The sequence below is a fragment of the Ranitomeya imitator genome, chromosome 3 (assembly GCF_032444005.1).
Source record: "Ranitomeya imitator isolate aRanImi1 chromosome 3, aRanImi1.pri, whole genome shotgun sequence".
Classification (NCBI taxonomy): domain Eukaryota; kingdom Metazoa; phylum Chordata; class Amphibia; order Anura; family Dendrobatidae; genus Ranitomeya; species Ranitomeya imitator.
This window is the reverse complement of record NC_091284.1, coordinates 386,144,480-386,160,769: the sequence shown is the minus strand read 5'-3', so window position 1 is coordinate 386,160,769 and position 16,290 is coordinate 386,144,480. Positions and strand designations below refer to the sequence as shown.

The window sequence follows — 16,290 nt, the reverse complement described above, 5'->3', positions numbered from 1 at the left end:
TACCAGTAATTCACACCGTGGTCCAGGAATCCAAATCCTTGTTGTCTGCACCATCGTCTTAGCCAGTTGTTTGCATCAAGGATCCTGTTCCATCTCCTGGTGCCATGCCCGTCTACTGGAAGGATAGAAGAAAAAACTACCTGTGCATCCAGTTCCTTTACTTTCTTCCCCAACTCTTCAAAGTCCTTGCAGATTGTCGGTAGGTCCTTCCTTGCCGTGTCATTGGTGCCTACATGTATCAGAAGAAATGGGTGGACGTCCTTGGAGCTGAAGAGCTTTGGTATCCTATCGGTCACATCCTTGATCATCGCACCTGGAAGGCAGCATACTTCTCTTGCAGTTATGTCCGGTCTGCAGATGGCTGCTTCGGTGCCTCTCAGTAGTGAGTCTCCCACCACCACCACTCTTCGTTGCTTCTTGGCTGTACTTTTTGCTGTCACTTGTTGCTGTGTGCCCTTTTCTTTTTTGCTTGCTGGTATTGCTTCATTCTTAGGTGTGCCATCTTCATCCTCTACAAAGATTTGATATCGGTTCTTCAGTTGTGTGGTTGGTGATTTCTCCATGGTCTTCTTGCTTCTTTTGGTCACATGCTTCCACTCATCTGCTTTTGGAGGTTCTCTGACACTTTTTGCACCTTCTGTGACCAGTAGAGATGCTTCTGTTCTGTCTAGAAAGTCTTCATTCTCTTTGATGAGTTTCAAAGTTGCTATTCTTTCTTCCAGACCCCGCACCTTTTCTTCTAAAAGGGCCACTAGTCTACACTTCTGACAGGTGAAATTGGATTCTTCTTCTGGTCGATCTGTGAACATGTAGCACATGCTGCAGCTCACCATGTAGGTTGTCACATCTGCCATGTTGCTCCTAGATCCTGCTGACTTGCTGTGTGTTTTCCTTCTTGTGTAATCTACTCAGCCAAGCTCTCTTGCAATAATGTCCTAAAGGCAAAAATTCTTTTGGTGATGCTTTCGAAGCAGCTGGTCCCGGCTGTACCCAACGATCTTCTAGCTTAGGGAGACTTCGCTTCTCCCAGAAGGCACCTGGAATATGCAAATTAGCCTCCTGAAGCTTGAATCCCTGGTTTGGTGATGCTTTCGAAGCAGCTGGTCCCGGCTGTACCCAACGATCTTCTAGCTTAGGGAGACTTCGCTTCTCCCAGAAGGCACCTGGAATATGCAAATTAGCCTCCTGAAGCTTGAATCCCTGGTTTGGTGATGCTTTCGAAGCAGCTGGTCCCGGCTGTACCCAACGATCTTCTAGCTTAGGGAGACTTCGCTTCTCCCAGAAGGCACCTGGAATATGCAAATTAGCCTCCTGAAGCTTGAATCCCTGGTTTGGTGATGCTTTCGAAGCAGCTGGTCCCGGCTGTACCCAACGATCTTCTAGCTTAGGGAGACTTCGCTTCTCCCAGAAGGCACCTGGAATATGCAAATTAGCCTCCTGAAGCTTGAATCCCTGGTTTGGTGATGCTTTCGAAGCAGCTGGTCCCGGCTGTACCCAACGATCTTCTAGCTTAGGGAGACTTCGCTTCTCCCAGAAGGCACCTGGAATATGCAAATTAGCCTCCTGAAGCTTGAATCCCTGGTTTGGTGATGCTTTCGAAGCAGCTGGTCCCGGCTGTACCCAACGATCTTCTAGCTTAGGGAGACTTCGCTTCTCCCAGAAGGCACCTGGAATATGCAAATTAGCCTCCTGAAGCTCGAATCCCTGGTTTGGTGATGCTTTCGAAGCAGCTGGTCCCGGCTGTACCCAACGATCTTCTAGCTTAGGGAGACTTCGCTTCTCCCAGAAGGCACCTGGAATATGCAAATTAGCCTCCTGAAGCTCGAATCCCTGGTTTGGTGATGCTTTCGAAGCAGCTGGTCCCGGCTGTACACAACGATCTTCTAGCTTAGAGAGACTTCGCTTCTCCCAGAAGGCACCTGGAATATGCAAATTAGCCTCCTGAAGCTTGAATCCCTGGTTTGGTGATGCTTTCGAAGCAGCTGGTCCCGGCTGTACCCAACGATCTTCTAGCTTAGGGAGACTTCGCTTCTCCCAGAAGGCACCTGGAATATGCAAATTAGCCTCCTGAAGCTTGAATCCCTGGTTTGGTGATGCTTTCGAAGCAGCTGGTCCCGGCTGTACCCAACGATCTTCTAGCTTAGGGAGACTTCGCTTCTCCCAGAAGGCACCTGGAATATGCAAATTAGCCTCCTGAAGCTTGAATCCCTGGTTTGGTGATGCTTTCGAAGCAGCTGGTCCCGGCTGTACCCAACGATCTTCTAGCTTAGGGAGACTTCGCTTCTCCCAGAAGGCACCTGGAATATGCAAATTAGCCTCCTGAAGCTTGAATCCCTGGTTTGGTGATGCTTTCGAAGCAGCTGGTCCCGGCTGTACCCAACGATCTTCTAGCTTAGAGAGACTTCGCTTCTCCCAGAAGGCACCTGGAATATGCAAATTAGCCTCCTGAAGCTTGAATCCCTGGTTTGGTGATGCTTTCGAAGCAGCTGGTCCCGGCTGTACCCAACGATCTTCTAGCTTAGGGAGACTTCGCTTCTCCCAGAAGGCACCTGGAATATGCAAATTAGCCTCCTGAAGCTTGAATCCCTGGTTTGGTGATGCTTTCGAAGCAGCTGGTCCCGGCTGTACCCAACGATCTTCTAGCTTAGGGAGACTTCGCTTCTCCCAGAAGGCACCTGGAATATGCAAATTAGCCTCCTGAAGCTTGAATCCCTGGTTTGGTGATGCTTTCGAAGCAGCTGGTCCCGGCTGTACCCAACGATCTTCTAGCTTAGGGAGACTTCGCTTCTCCCAGAAGGCACCTGGAATATGCAAATTAGCCTCCTGAAGCTTGAATCCCTGGTTTGGTGATGCTTTCGAAGCAGCTGGTCCCGGCTGTACCCAACGATCTTCTAGCTTAGGGAGACTTCGCTTCTCCCAGAAGGCACCTGGAATATGCAAATTAGCCTCCTGAAGCTTGAATCCCTGGTTTGGTGATGCTTTCGAAGCAGCTGGTCCCGGCTGTACCCAACGATCTTCTAGCTTAGGGAGACTTCGCTTCTCCCAGAAGGCACCTGGAATATGCAAATTAGCCTCCTGAAGCTTGAATCCCTGGTTTGGTGATGCTTTCGAAGCAGCTGGTCCCGGCTGTACCCAACGATCTTCTAGCTTAGGGAGACTTCGCTTCTCCCAGAAGGCACCTGGAATATGCAAATTAGCCTCCTGAAGCTTGAATCCCTGGTTTGGTGATGCTTTCGAAGCAGCTGGTCCCGGCTGTACCCAACGATCTTCTAGCTTAGGGAGACTTCGCTTCTCCCAGAAGGCACCTGGAATATGCAAATTAGCCTCCTGAAGCTTGAATCCCTGGTTTGGTGATGCTTTCGAAGCAGCTGGTCCCGGCTGTACCCAACGATCTTCTAGCTTAGGGAGACTTCGCTTCTCCCAGAAGGCACCTGGAATATGCAAATTAGCCTCCTGAAGCTTGAATCCCTGGTTTGGTGATGCTTTCGAAGCAGCTGGTCCCGGCTGTACCCAACGATCTTCTAGCTTAGGGAGACTTCGCTTCTCCCAGAAGGCACCTGGAATATGCAAATTAGCCTCCTGAAGCTTGAATCCCTGGTTTGGTGATGCTTTCGAAGCAGCTGGTCCCGGCTGTACCCAACGATCTTCTAGCTTAGGGAGACTTCGCTTCTCCCAGAAGGCACCTGGAATATGCAAATTAGCCTCCTGAAGCTTGAATCCCTGGTTTGGTGATGCTTTCGAAGCAGCTGGTCCCGGCTGTACCCAACGATCTTCTAGCTTAGGGAGACTTCGCTTCTCCCAGAAGGCACCTGGAATATGCAAATTAGCCTCCTGAAGCTTGAATCCCTGGTTTGGTGATGCTTTCGAAGCAGCTGGTCCCGGCTGTACCCAACGATCTTCTAGCTTAGGGAGACTTCGCTTCTCCCAGAAGGCACCTGGAATATGCAAATTAGCCTCCTGAAGCTTGAATCCCTGGTTTGGTGATGCTTTCGAAGCAGCTGGTCCCGGCTGTACCCAACGATCTTCTAGCTTAGGGAGACTTCGCTTCTCCCAGAAGGCACCTGGAATATGCAAATTAGCCTCCTGAAGCTTGAATCCCTGGTTTGGTGATGCTTTCGAAGCAGCTGGTCCCGGCTGTACCCAACGATCTTCTAGCTTAGGGAGACTTCGCTTCTCCCAGAAGGCACCTGGAATATGCAAATTAGCCTCCTGAAGCTTGAATCCCTGGTTTGGTGATGCTTTCGAAGCAGCTGGTCCCGGCTGTACCCAACGATCTTCAAGCTTAGGGAGACTTCGCTTCTCCCAGAAGGCACCTGGAATATGCAAATTAGCCTCCTGAAGCTTGAATCCCTGGTTTGGTGATGCTTTCGAAGCAGCTGGTCCCGGCTGTACCCAACGATCTTCTAGCTTAGGGAGACTTCGCTTCTCCCAGAAGGCACCTGGAATATGCAAATTAGCCTCCTGAAGCTTGAATCCCTGGTTTGGTGATGTTTTCGAAGCAGCTGGTCCCGGCTGTACCCAACGATCTTCTAGCTTAGGGAGACTTCGCTTCTCCCAGAAGGCACCTGGAATATGCAAATTAGCCTCCTGAAGCTTGAATCCCTGGTTTGGTGATGCTTTCGAAGCAGCTGGTCCCGGCTGTACCCAACGATCTTCTAGCTTAGGGAGACTTCGCTTCTCCCAGAAGGCACCTGGAATATGCAAATTAGCCTCCTGAAGCTTGAATCCCTGGTTTGGTGATGCTTTCGAAGCAGCTGGTCCCGGCTGTACCCAACGATCTTCTAGCTTAGGGAGACTTCGCTTCTCCCAGAAGGCACCTGGAATATGCAAATTAGCCTCCTGAAGCTTGAATCCCTGGTTTGGTGATGCTTTCGAAGCAGCTGGTCCCGGCTGTACCCAACGATCTTCTAGCTTAGGGAGACTTCGCTTCCCCCAGAAGGCACCTGGAATATGCAAATTAGCCTCCTGAAGCTTGAATCCCTGGTTTGGTGATGCTTTCGAAGCAGCTGGTCCCGGCTGTACCCAACGATCTTCTAGCTTAGGGAGACTTCGCTTCTCCCAGAAGGCACCTGGAATATGCAAATTAGCCTCCTGAAGCTTGAATCCCTGGTTTGGTGATGCTTTCGAAGCAGCTGGTCCCGGCTGTACCCAACGATCTTCTAGCTTAGGGAGACTTCGCTTCTCCCAGAAGGCACCTGGAATATGCAAATTAGCCTCCTGAAGCTTGAATCCCTGGTTTGGTGATGCTTTCGAAGCAGCTGGTCCCGGCTGTACCCAACGATCTTCTAGCTTAGGGAGACTTCGCTTCTCCCAGAAGGCACCTGGAATATGCAAATTAGCCTCCTGAAGCTTGAATCCCTGGTTTGGTGATGCTTTCGAAGCAGCTGGTCCCGGCTGTACCCAATGATCTTCTAGCTTAGGGAGACTTCGCTTCTCCCAGAAGGCACCTGGAATATGCAAATTAGCCTCCTGAAGCTTGAATCCCTGGTTTGGTGATGCTTTCGAAGCAGCTGGTCCCGGCTGTACCCAATGATCTTCTAGCTTAGGGAGACTTCGCTTCTCCCAGAAGGCACCTGGAATATGCAAATTAGCCTCCTGAAGCTTGAATCCCTGGTTTGGTGATGCTTTCGAAGCAGCTGGTCCCGGCTGTACCCAACGATCTTCTAGCTTAGGGAGACTTCGCTTCTCCCAGAAGGCACCTGGAATATGCAAATTAGCCTCCTGAAGCTTGAATCCCTGGTTTGGTGATGCTTTCGAAGCAGCTGGTCCCGGCTGTACCCAACGATCTTCTAGCTTAGGGAGACTTCGCTTCTCCCAGAAGGCACCTGGAATATGCAAATTAGCCTCCTGAAGCTTGAATCCCTGGTTTGGTGATGCTTTCAAAAAAACAAAACGCAACAAGGATCCTTAAAATATAACTTTTAATATTTAAAGCTAAAAAAGTTTGTTCCAATATATGCAACAAAGGTATTACAAGTTATAACCCATGAAAGTCAGATACAAACTACCTTACCCTGTCTGGTAGCCTATTCTCAATCACTACCTGACAGCGGAGGTTGGCACCCTAAGTTTCTGCGGTAGGCGCCCCCGCTCCTCGACGACTGGCCCTAATAGCCCTAAATAGACCCTATATTCCCTAAAAAAGGCGTGTCAAATCTATCCACCCCAGAAAAAATGAAAGAAATATAAAAAATCAAAACACTACACAAATAAATTTTCTTGATCCGTCGAATCAGAGAGTCCCTTAAATAGGGATATTTGGAAATGTCACTGCCAAAGGGGTAGAAATAACACCCATGTCTCTTTAATCCAGAAAGATATCAGCGGGCCACACCATCACATATATATACTTCAGGGTGATCATGTGCTTCTGTACATTCAATGATGTTTCCCAAAAAGGGACGTATCCAGTATAAATACCCCCCAAAGAATGAAAGAAATATAAAAAATAAAAAAAAACTACAAAAATAGAAATAAAAAATGAAAAAAATAAACACAGCAAAAAAACACAAAATTGTTGTCTGCCAGAGGAAAAAAGTCCCTTAAAGGGAAATAGTCCAAAATCACATCCCAATAAGTACAAATACCAATGTCTCGTTTATCCATAAAATATCAGCGAGCCACTCCATCCCGTATATTTTTACTTGCAAGAAGAAAAAAATAATAATAAGTATAATCCAGAAAGTAAATCCAAAATCAGTCCAATGACTCCCAAATAAATGGATTTCACAAGAGGACAGTGGCCCACCTCATACCAAAGACATCCCAGCAAAAAGAAAAAACAGAGGACCATCAAAGCCGGTTGAAAAAGTTGTCCCAAAGACACCCCATAGTTCAATACTGTATCCAACGCTTCTACTCATCTGCGTCCCAGAGGCGTTGTGGGTGGTGATGCGATCATCCAGCTCCGTTAAGACTTCTGCCGGGATGTCCTCCCTATTCTGCCCGACGCGTTTCCCCCCCGTGAAAATCCTGGGGGTTCATCAGGGGACATGGATCAATGCCACAGAGATATCAAGATGCATGCATATGCAATATGCAAATTAGCCTCCTGAAGCTTGAATCCCTGGTTTGGTGATGCTTTCGAAGCAGCTGGTCCCGGCTGTACCCAACGATCTTCTAGCTTAGGGAGACTTCGCTTCTCCCAGAAGGCACCTGGAATATGCAAATTAGCCTCCTGAAGCTTGAATCCCTGGTTTGGTGATGCTTTCGAAGCAGCTGGTCCCGGTTGTACCCAACGATCTTCTAGCTTAGGGAGACTTCGCTTCTCCCAGAAGGCACCTGGAATATGCAAATTAGCCTCCTGAAGCTTGAATCCCTGGTTTGGTGATGCTTTCGAAGCAGCTGGTCCCGGCTGTACCCAACGATCTTCTAGCTTAGGGAGACTTCGCTTCTCCAACAACAGAAGAAAAATCATAATTCACAATGGCAACCTGTGAAAGGAGTCAAGAAGGGAGGAAGAAAGAGTCTGGGGGATATACATCTTTTAAGGATGCTAAATCCTGGTTGTGGGAGGTGAGGATGGAACATGTCTTTCTAGAGACGAAGCAAAGGAGCTGGTAGTGGTGTGTTTCACAGTGATATATGGAAATAATAATAATAGGACATCCTCTAGGCCAGGGGTGGGGAACCTCAGGCCCCAGGGCCATTTATGGCCCCCAATGACCTTTTATCAGGCCCCCGAGCAGATTCTCGTGGACCGCATTCTTGATCAAGGAGATGTATTTTGATTACAACCAGCTCATTAATTTCTTCTTGCTCTGTTAGCACACACACACAGTGTTCACTACTGAACACTCAGGGGCATGAAATAAAAGATTACCTGTGACCAGTGCGAGAGCCAGGATGTACTTTGTGGGCCAAGTTTGTACGGCCCCCGAAGGATGGTGTAAATATCCAAATGGTCCTCGGCAGAAAAAAGATTCTCCACCCCTGCTCTAGGCTATTTGATTCTAAATAATGATGAGCGAGTATACTCGTTGCTCGGGTTTTCCAGAGCACGCTCGGGTGACCTCTGAATATTTATGACTGCTCGGTGATCTAGGTTTCATCGTGGCAGCTGAATGATTTACAGCTACTAACCTGCTTGATTACATGTGGGGGATTCCCTAGCAACCAGGCAACCCCCACATGTACTCAGCCTGGCTAGTAGCTGTAAATCCTTCAGCTGCCGGGATGAAAACTAAATCTCCGAGCAGCCATAAATACTCGGAGGTCACCCGAGTGTGCTCTGGAACTCAGGTTGCTTGGATAGCAGCCTTCAGCTTGTGTGCATTGTTGGGTCTGGTGTCTCATCTTCTTATTGACAATAGATTCTCTATGGGGATAAGGTCAGATGAACCAATCAAGCAGAGTGATACTGTTGTTTTAAATCCAAATATTGGCACTTTAGGCAGTATGGACAGGTGCAAAATCCTGCTAGAGAATTAAATTTCCATCTCCTAAAAGCTTGTCAGCAGAGGGGTTCCCAAACCATCACCGATTGTTGAAACTTCAAACTAGACCTCAAGCAGCTTGGATTGTGGCCCCTCCACTCTTCCTCCAGACTCTGGGACCTTGATTTCCAAATGAAATGCAAATTTTATTTTCATCTGAAACCAATACCTCGGACCACTGAGCAACAGTCCATTTCTTTTTCTCATTGGCCCAGGTAAGACACTTCTGGCGTTGTCTATTGGTCATGAGTGGCTTGACAGAAGGAATTTGACACTTGTAGCCCATTTCCTGGATACGTCTGTGTGTGATGGCTCTTGAAGCAATGTCTCCAGCAGCAGTCCACTCCTTGTGGCTTACCCTCCTTGTGGAGTGCGTAAGTGACTGCCTTCTGGACATCTGTCAAGTCAGCAGTGTTCCCCATGATTCTGGAACCTACTGAAACAGACTAAGGGACCTTTATAAATGCCTTTGAAAGCCTTTGCAGGTGGTTTTTGTTCATTATTTTATTTTACTGAGATAATGACTTTGGGTTTTCATTGGCTGTAAGCCATAATCATCAACATTAGCAGAAATAAACACTTGAAATAGATAACTGTTTGTAACGACTCTATATAATATATGAGTTTCACGTATTATATTGAAGAACCAAAATAAATTAACTTTTTGATGATATTCTATTTTAGTGAGAAGCACTTTTATGTTACCAGTCATTCTGGTGCCCCGTTGTCCCAGATGGAAAAACCTGGTACTAAAGTGGATGGCCTAGTTTTTGTTTTCTAAGGCCGGTTTCACATTAGCATTTTGAGGAGCTGCGGAGGGCTGCGGACTTCCTCCGTGAAGCCCCGTCCTCAGCCGCACCTCCGTCGCTAGCTCCGACTACTTCTGCATGCGGCCTGCATACCTATCTTTAACAGTAGGTACGCAGGTCGTGCGGCTGTATGCGAATGCTTCCTCATGCGTCGTTTTGACGATACGCAACCAGCGTAGGATGCATCTGGTAGCAATTTCTATTTTTCTCCGCATTGTCAAAACGATGCATGCGGAAGCATCCGCATACAGCTGCACGACCTGCGTACCTAATGTTAAAGTTAGGTATGCAGGCCGCATGCAGAAGTGGGCTGAGCTGGCGGCGGTGGTGCAGCTGAGGCTTCACGGAGGAAGTCTGAAGCCCTCCGCAGCTCCTCAAAACGCTAGTGTGAAACTAGCCTAAGTTACCTTATATATTTTGAGCACTGCAATAGACACTCTCTATTACACTGTAGGGCTGTTAAGTTCCTGCCGCTGGACAGGGGGAATCTGGAACCATGTCCTCTGCGATCTCCCATTTTTCCCCAGCCATAGAGGAGCCTGCTCAGCAGAGATGCCAGTCCCAGCGTCTTGCTCAACCTGATGCTGTGTGTCTGGTTACCACTGTCATTGATGATTCTGCTATTATAACCAACAGTGGTCAACAGCGAGCTGACGTTCCTAGGACTAAGTCCTGCTTTTTCTCAACTAAGCATGCCCGTGGAACAATGGGTCACTTTCCTCATGTGCAGGCATTGCAGGACCGTAGTTATCCACTACTAGCTAACTGTCACTATATCAGTGGACGTAATCATGGATACCTAAGGTTTTGCAATGCCTGCACATGAGGAAAGAGACAGAGTTAATCAGAAAAACTATACTACATTTATAATTGGAGGTATTTGCTAATATTATTATTATTATTATTACACCTATTACATATTGGGAGAGCATCTTGGAGATGGGAATATCCCTTTAAATAAACAGTAAAAGCAATATACCATCAACATTTTCAAATGCATTCCTATGAAATGTGTTTTAGAAAGCACATTTACGTATCTGAAAAACAAATGACTGTCTATCAATGTGTATGTAACACAATAAACAAATCACCTTGTTCCTATAGGCATAAGTTTACCCCCAAAACAGAAGGGACCCTGTATTAATGGACCCCATGTTTACAATTAAATACATGTATTTTTAATGGAACATCACTTTCACAAAGAATAAACATTCTGTTTTCCCATTCCCAATATACTGTTATTTACCGGTTAAGTTCTACATGATAATGGAGCATTTCCAAGCAAATGTAATTGGAAGATAAATTAAAATAAGATAAGCTGCAGTCTAAAAAGCCTCCCGACATCATTAATTGCAGATCAATAATTCTAACCTAATGTAGATATGATAACTTTACAGAAATGGCGTATTTCAAAGTGCATGGTGGAAATCCAATTAGACAAAGGAATAGCTCTGTCCAGCCGAGCAACATCAAGAACGGCATGTAATGGATATATATATATATATATATATATATATATATATATATTTTGCAGGCTACTGAGAACATCAATGAAGACACAAAAGAGAATAGTAAAACCAAAAACACTCAGTTTGAAAAAATGTTGCAGTAATCCGCAAGTGCTAGTAAAAGATGTAAAAAACAGGGTATTTGGTTGATACGTTTTTTGCAAAAAATGTATACTAAGCTGCTCTACCAATCTTCACGGTATACCCTTATCAGAGCAGTCCTAACTAATGTATGCAATCCCTATCTGATGTATTTAAAAACCTGATCATCTGTATATAACCTGTGTGAACAGGGTTCAGAGAGGAAAAAATCCATGTGTGCATACAGGGTAGAACAGCTTTTGTGCAGATAGCCCAAGAGGAGTGGTGGAACTCCCCAGTCTTGTAGACACAAGAGAACAATTATGGAAACAGGAACACATGGGCTACTTGCACAGTGAACAAGTCTGTATGATCATGTTCACACACCACCAAGAAACCTGAAGACACAAAAGAGAATAGTAAAACCAAAAACACTCAGTTTGAAAAAATGTTGCAGTAATCCGCAAGTGCTAGTAAAAGATGTAAAAAACAGGGTATTTGGTTGATACGTTTTTTGCAAAAAATGTATACTAAGCTGCTCTACCAATCTTCACGGTATACCCTTATCAGAGCAGTCCTAACTAATGTATGCAATCCCTATCTGATGTATTTAAAAACCTGATCATCTGTATATAACCTGTGTGAACAGGGTTCAGAGAGGAAAAAATCCATGTGTGCATACAGGGTAGAACAGCTTTTGTGCAGATAGCCCAAGAGGAGTGGTGGAACTCCCCAGTCTTGTAGACACAAGAGAACAATTATGGAAACAGGAACACATGGGCTACTTGCACAGTGAACAAGTCTGTATGATCATGTTCACACACCACCAAGAAACCTGAAGACACAAAAGAGAATAGTAAAACCAAAAACACTCAGTTTGAAAAAATGTTGCAGTAATCCGCAAGTGCTAGTAAAAGATGAGAACATCAATGAAGATAGTGTTCAAGGAGATTTAGCATGTGCCACCAATTAGATGAACTGTTTCTTATGCACTTAAATGAGGTTTAAGTGTAACAGGTGACTGCTTATATTGAAATTGCTATGGAAAGTCAATTGTTAATTTTACTGCCGTACATGATAAAGAGGTACAAATACATACATCAATATGGGCAAGAACATATAAATGCGTAAGCGTGATACTATTAAATAGTATTACATTTTTTTCCCTTAAGTCCAAGGTAAAGGTTTAGATGCTAAGGACAACGGTAAAAATGCTTTACTTCTATAAAATCCCATTGTTTTCAGCAAACTGCATGCAACGGGAATACCAGCTCAGTAGGATTGTCTCCGAAATTCATCAGACATTCAAAAATTATCAAGAGTTCTGGTGTAAGCCCGTATGTAAAAGAAAAGATATTTTGTGTATGGTGAGTAACACAGTGAGTTGTAGAGTTTGGTCCCACACTTGAATCAATATTGGACATAAATGCGTAATTTTGCACTGACTATTTGGTTGGCAAAAAATTACGGACATGTGAACAGCCCCATAGTATGTGAAATAGTTACGGGTGGTATCCGGGAAACATAAGGATGACACTTATACGTGAAAAACTAATGTACGACTCGTACTGTCCCTTTAGATAAAAGGTAAAACTGAACAGTGCCTAGAGGACAACTTGGTCCAGTAAAAAGAATATTTAAAAAATGTACCATATGCGTCTACCATGGAGATAGTAATGAGGTGGCTATGGAAGTAATGGAAAGGGCAGATTTGACCCATTTTATGACCTTACACAGGTCGCTGTAAGGAAGTGCGGGGTCCCGTTTATTGACTACACAGGCACAGTGCCATACATACATTTGTGGCAATATCTGGTGCTGCAGCTATTGGACTCCTAGGCCCTCCTGTTCTGCAGGAAAGAGTGTGGGATGGTGTGCTCACGGGGACAAGATTTGGATTTTGGCTATTGAGTCCTTTCTAGACTCCTGACTAGGGCAGAATGTTCTCTTGCTCTGATAAAGTACAGAGAGTGGTAAATACTATATTATTCCGTCTAGAATTAAATGCCTAATCTGAAATGTTAAACTCTTGCCGGATGGAAATTAGAAATACTGTTTTATTAAAAAGAAAGGCCTGCATAAATCCTCGTGCTGACTTCATTAGCAGACTTTCAAGACCCGCCTATTAATAAAACATTGTTAAAATTGATTCCATCCCTTCTGTAAGAGGGGTCTACCGGCACAGTTTTGTGCCGTGTAATGCGTCTCTTTGCTAAATCCTTTCACTGAATGTGACTGCAAACCAATTACATTTCAAAAACCAGAGAGCAGCAAAATGCAGCCACTTTGCAAAGCATCTCATTTATCTTTGAAACGCATGTTTGCCCGATGCTGGGACTCAAGGCAATTTAGCAATATGCGTTTTCTAGCAAGGAATGGGGCCAGCAGTTTTAATTGGAAAGAAGAAAAAAAAAAAAAACATCTATGGTTTATATAAAAATGATACAGCACTTTCAGAAAAAAAGGAATAAAATGTAAAGGACCATACTGGGAAAGAGACAGACAGTTTTATCATTGTGTAGATTAAAAGATACTGTAGGCCTTGATTAAAGTGCTCCCGCCAGTTTTGATTAAAATACTTTAATAAGTTTAACATTTTTTACACAACTCAGAAAATGCGACTTTTTGCAATAATATTTACGCCAGTCCCAACCAGCTTTGCCAAAATGGGAGAAGCCTGGGAAGGACGAGTCATGGATTTTCACCTGTCTAAGTCTTGAAAAGTTACGCCTTTTTAGTGAAATGTACTCCGGTCTCTGACTGGAGTAAATTTTTGGCAGATGGTCGCGGCACTTGTAAGAAATGCCAAATTTATTAAGTCTCTTAATGAATCAGTTGGACCTTACTACTGTATGCCCAGCCATTAAGACTGGCATGTACGATGTAGGGCTTAATGAGTTGGGATCAATGATCAATCCATGAGTAAGAAATAGGATTTAGTCTGAACTGCATAAGAAAAAAATCATAATTTTTCTAGTACTGGAAATGTCCTGTTTTACTTGAATAACAATAAAGTTTTTGCATTTTTTCTATAAGAAAAACAGCTGTATTTTCCATATATTCAGCTTATCACTAAGCAGAAGTAGTTTTTTTATCCAGGTCGAGGATCATTGGCAATTTCAACCTTGATGACCTGGATCGCACTGTCATTTGTACTTCCTTATGTACTCCTTTGTACAGACTTTTATATAGTGACATACTAGTGACAGCTCCAAACAAAAAGTCTCATTGAAACCATATCTGTATTTGTTAATACAGTTAATAGCAGTTTTTAGACATTTTGACAGAACTGCTTCTATGAAAAGTTACATTATGGTATCACATGAATTAATGGTAACTGCAATTTTTCCATGTAATATTTTCACCGGATATTTTTTTCTCTATTGAGGTCAATGCAGGATGATAAATATGTCCTAGGCTTAAAGATAGGGAAAGATGGGGTGACTCCACCTGTTACTTACACTCTTATAAATGTGCCCCTGCTATGTACTGTGTAATGGCTGTGTGTGACCGTGTAGGAACATGGTCTCATCATATCACATCTCCTGGGCAGGGGACGGCGCAAAAGAGAGTATACAGACAGGTGTCACGTCCGCACATACTTACCGGTCTTCTCCCATCCCTCGGCGCACTCACGATCCTGTCCCTCGCAGCTCTGCCTCTTCTTTCGCTGGCTCTCGGCGTCCGGTGTCTTTGCGCATGCGCGGTCGCGTCTCCTCCGTCGCTGAGCCCTCTGGGAGGTCGCGACCCGATGGCTCCGCCCCAACATGGCGGCATCCATCGGGTATTTGTTCCCGGCGTCTTTCCAGGTAAGACGCCTTTGCTTTGTAGGTGCACTGTCTGCTGTCAGCGTTCCTATGCCCTAGGCTCCCTAGTATTAGTATCTCTTCCCTGCTTGGTTCTTTCTGTGTCTCTGTTCAGTGTTCCTGCTGTGTCCTGCCTAGTTCCGTGTTCCTGCCGTGTCCTGCCAAGTCCTGTGTTCCTGCTGTGTCCTGCCTAGTTCTGTGTTCCTGCCGTGTCCTGCCAAGTCCTGTGTTCCTGCCGTGTCCTGCCAAGTTCCGTGCTCCTGCCGTGTCCTGCCAAGTCCTTTGTTCCTGCTGCCTCCTGCCCAGTTCCGTGTTCCAGCCGTGTCCTGCCAAGTTCTGTGTTCCTGCCGTGTCCTGCCTAGTCCTGAGTTCCTGCCGTGTACTGCTTTGTCTCGTGTTCCTGTCATATTCAGCTAAGTCCTGTTTTCCTATTGTTCCCCGCCATTCCTATAGCTCTGTGGTCTCTTTCTTTCTCTCGGGTCGTCCCTTTGGCTCTAGCTGTTGTGTCTCCATTCCCCCGAGGTCCTGCTCCTAACACTCCCTGTATAGGGGGTGGTTCCATCTGGTCCGCTCGACTCCGGGGGCTCTAGAGTCACGACCCAGAGGGTCCACTCTCGGATTCCTTTCCGAATCCCTACAGTAAGCAAAGGCCATGGACCCCGCTGGGGCCTCTGCTGCGCAAAAGGAGCTACTCTTTTTGCGGGAAAATCAGTCCCGTATTATGTCCTTCATGAAGGCAATGGATTCTCGCCTTTCTACGCTCCAGCCCTCTGATCCTGGCAACGCTGCTCTACTTGCTGGCTTACAGCAAGAGTTAGCTCAGCAGCGTGACACTCAGGCTCATATCCTCAGTTATATGTCTTCGATAGACGATAGGCTGCTTTCTATTCAAACAGCCGCTTCAACCTCTGCTTCTGCTTCCCACCCTCCACCCCGCTTGGCTAAACCAGCTCGGTACAATGGGGATCCTAAATTCTGCCGAGGTTTTTTAAACCAATGCCGTCTTCACTTTGAGCTTCTGCCCCAGCATTACCCAACTGATCGGGCCAAGATAGCTTTTTTGATTTCCCATCTGGAGGGTGACGCCTTGGCATGGGTAAATCCTCTCTGGGAGCGAGACGATCCCCTAGTCTCCCGGTTGTCCGAATTTCTGGAGACTTTTCGTCTTGTTTTTGACGAACCTGGTCGTCTGGCTTCTACGACTGAGGCTCTATTGTCTCTCTCCATCAGGGATCTTTATCCGTGGGCCAATACGCTATTCAGTTCCGCACCCTCTCCTCCGACTTAGGTTGGAACAATGAGGCGTTAGTGGGTGCTTTCTGGCGGGGCCTCTCTGGGCGCATAAAGGACGAGTTGGCTGGTCGGGACACCCCTATGGTTTTGGAGGATTTAATTTCCTTAGCTACCCGTATTGACCTTCGGTTCCAAGAACGTGCCCGGGAGCGGAGATCTCTTCGTCCTTCCCCTGCCACCCGTAAGCCACTCAGCCCGCAGCCTAGAACTTCCTCTCTGGCGTCCGCACCTGAGCCTATGCAAGTGGACCGTCTAAAAATGTCCGAACAGCGACGTAAAGAGAGGCATACTCAAGGTTTATGTTTCTACTGCGGGAGTGCTTCTCATCTATTGCGGTCTTGCCCTGAAAGTCCGGATA

The 16,290-nt window shown here is 45.8% G+C and overlaps 1 protein-coding gene across 1 annotated transcript in view; it reads right to left on the bottom strand.

The window, feature by feature from the left end:
* CSMD2 (CUB and Sushi multiple domains 2) overlaps positions 1-16,290 on the bottom strand; it is a 1,686,610-nt gene that overhangs the window by 1,251,252 nt on the left and 419,068 nt on the right. The gene's annotated exons all lie outside the window — the stretch shown is intronic.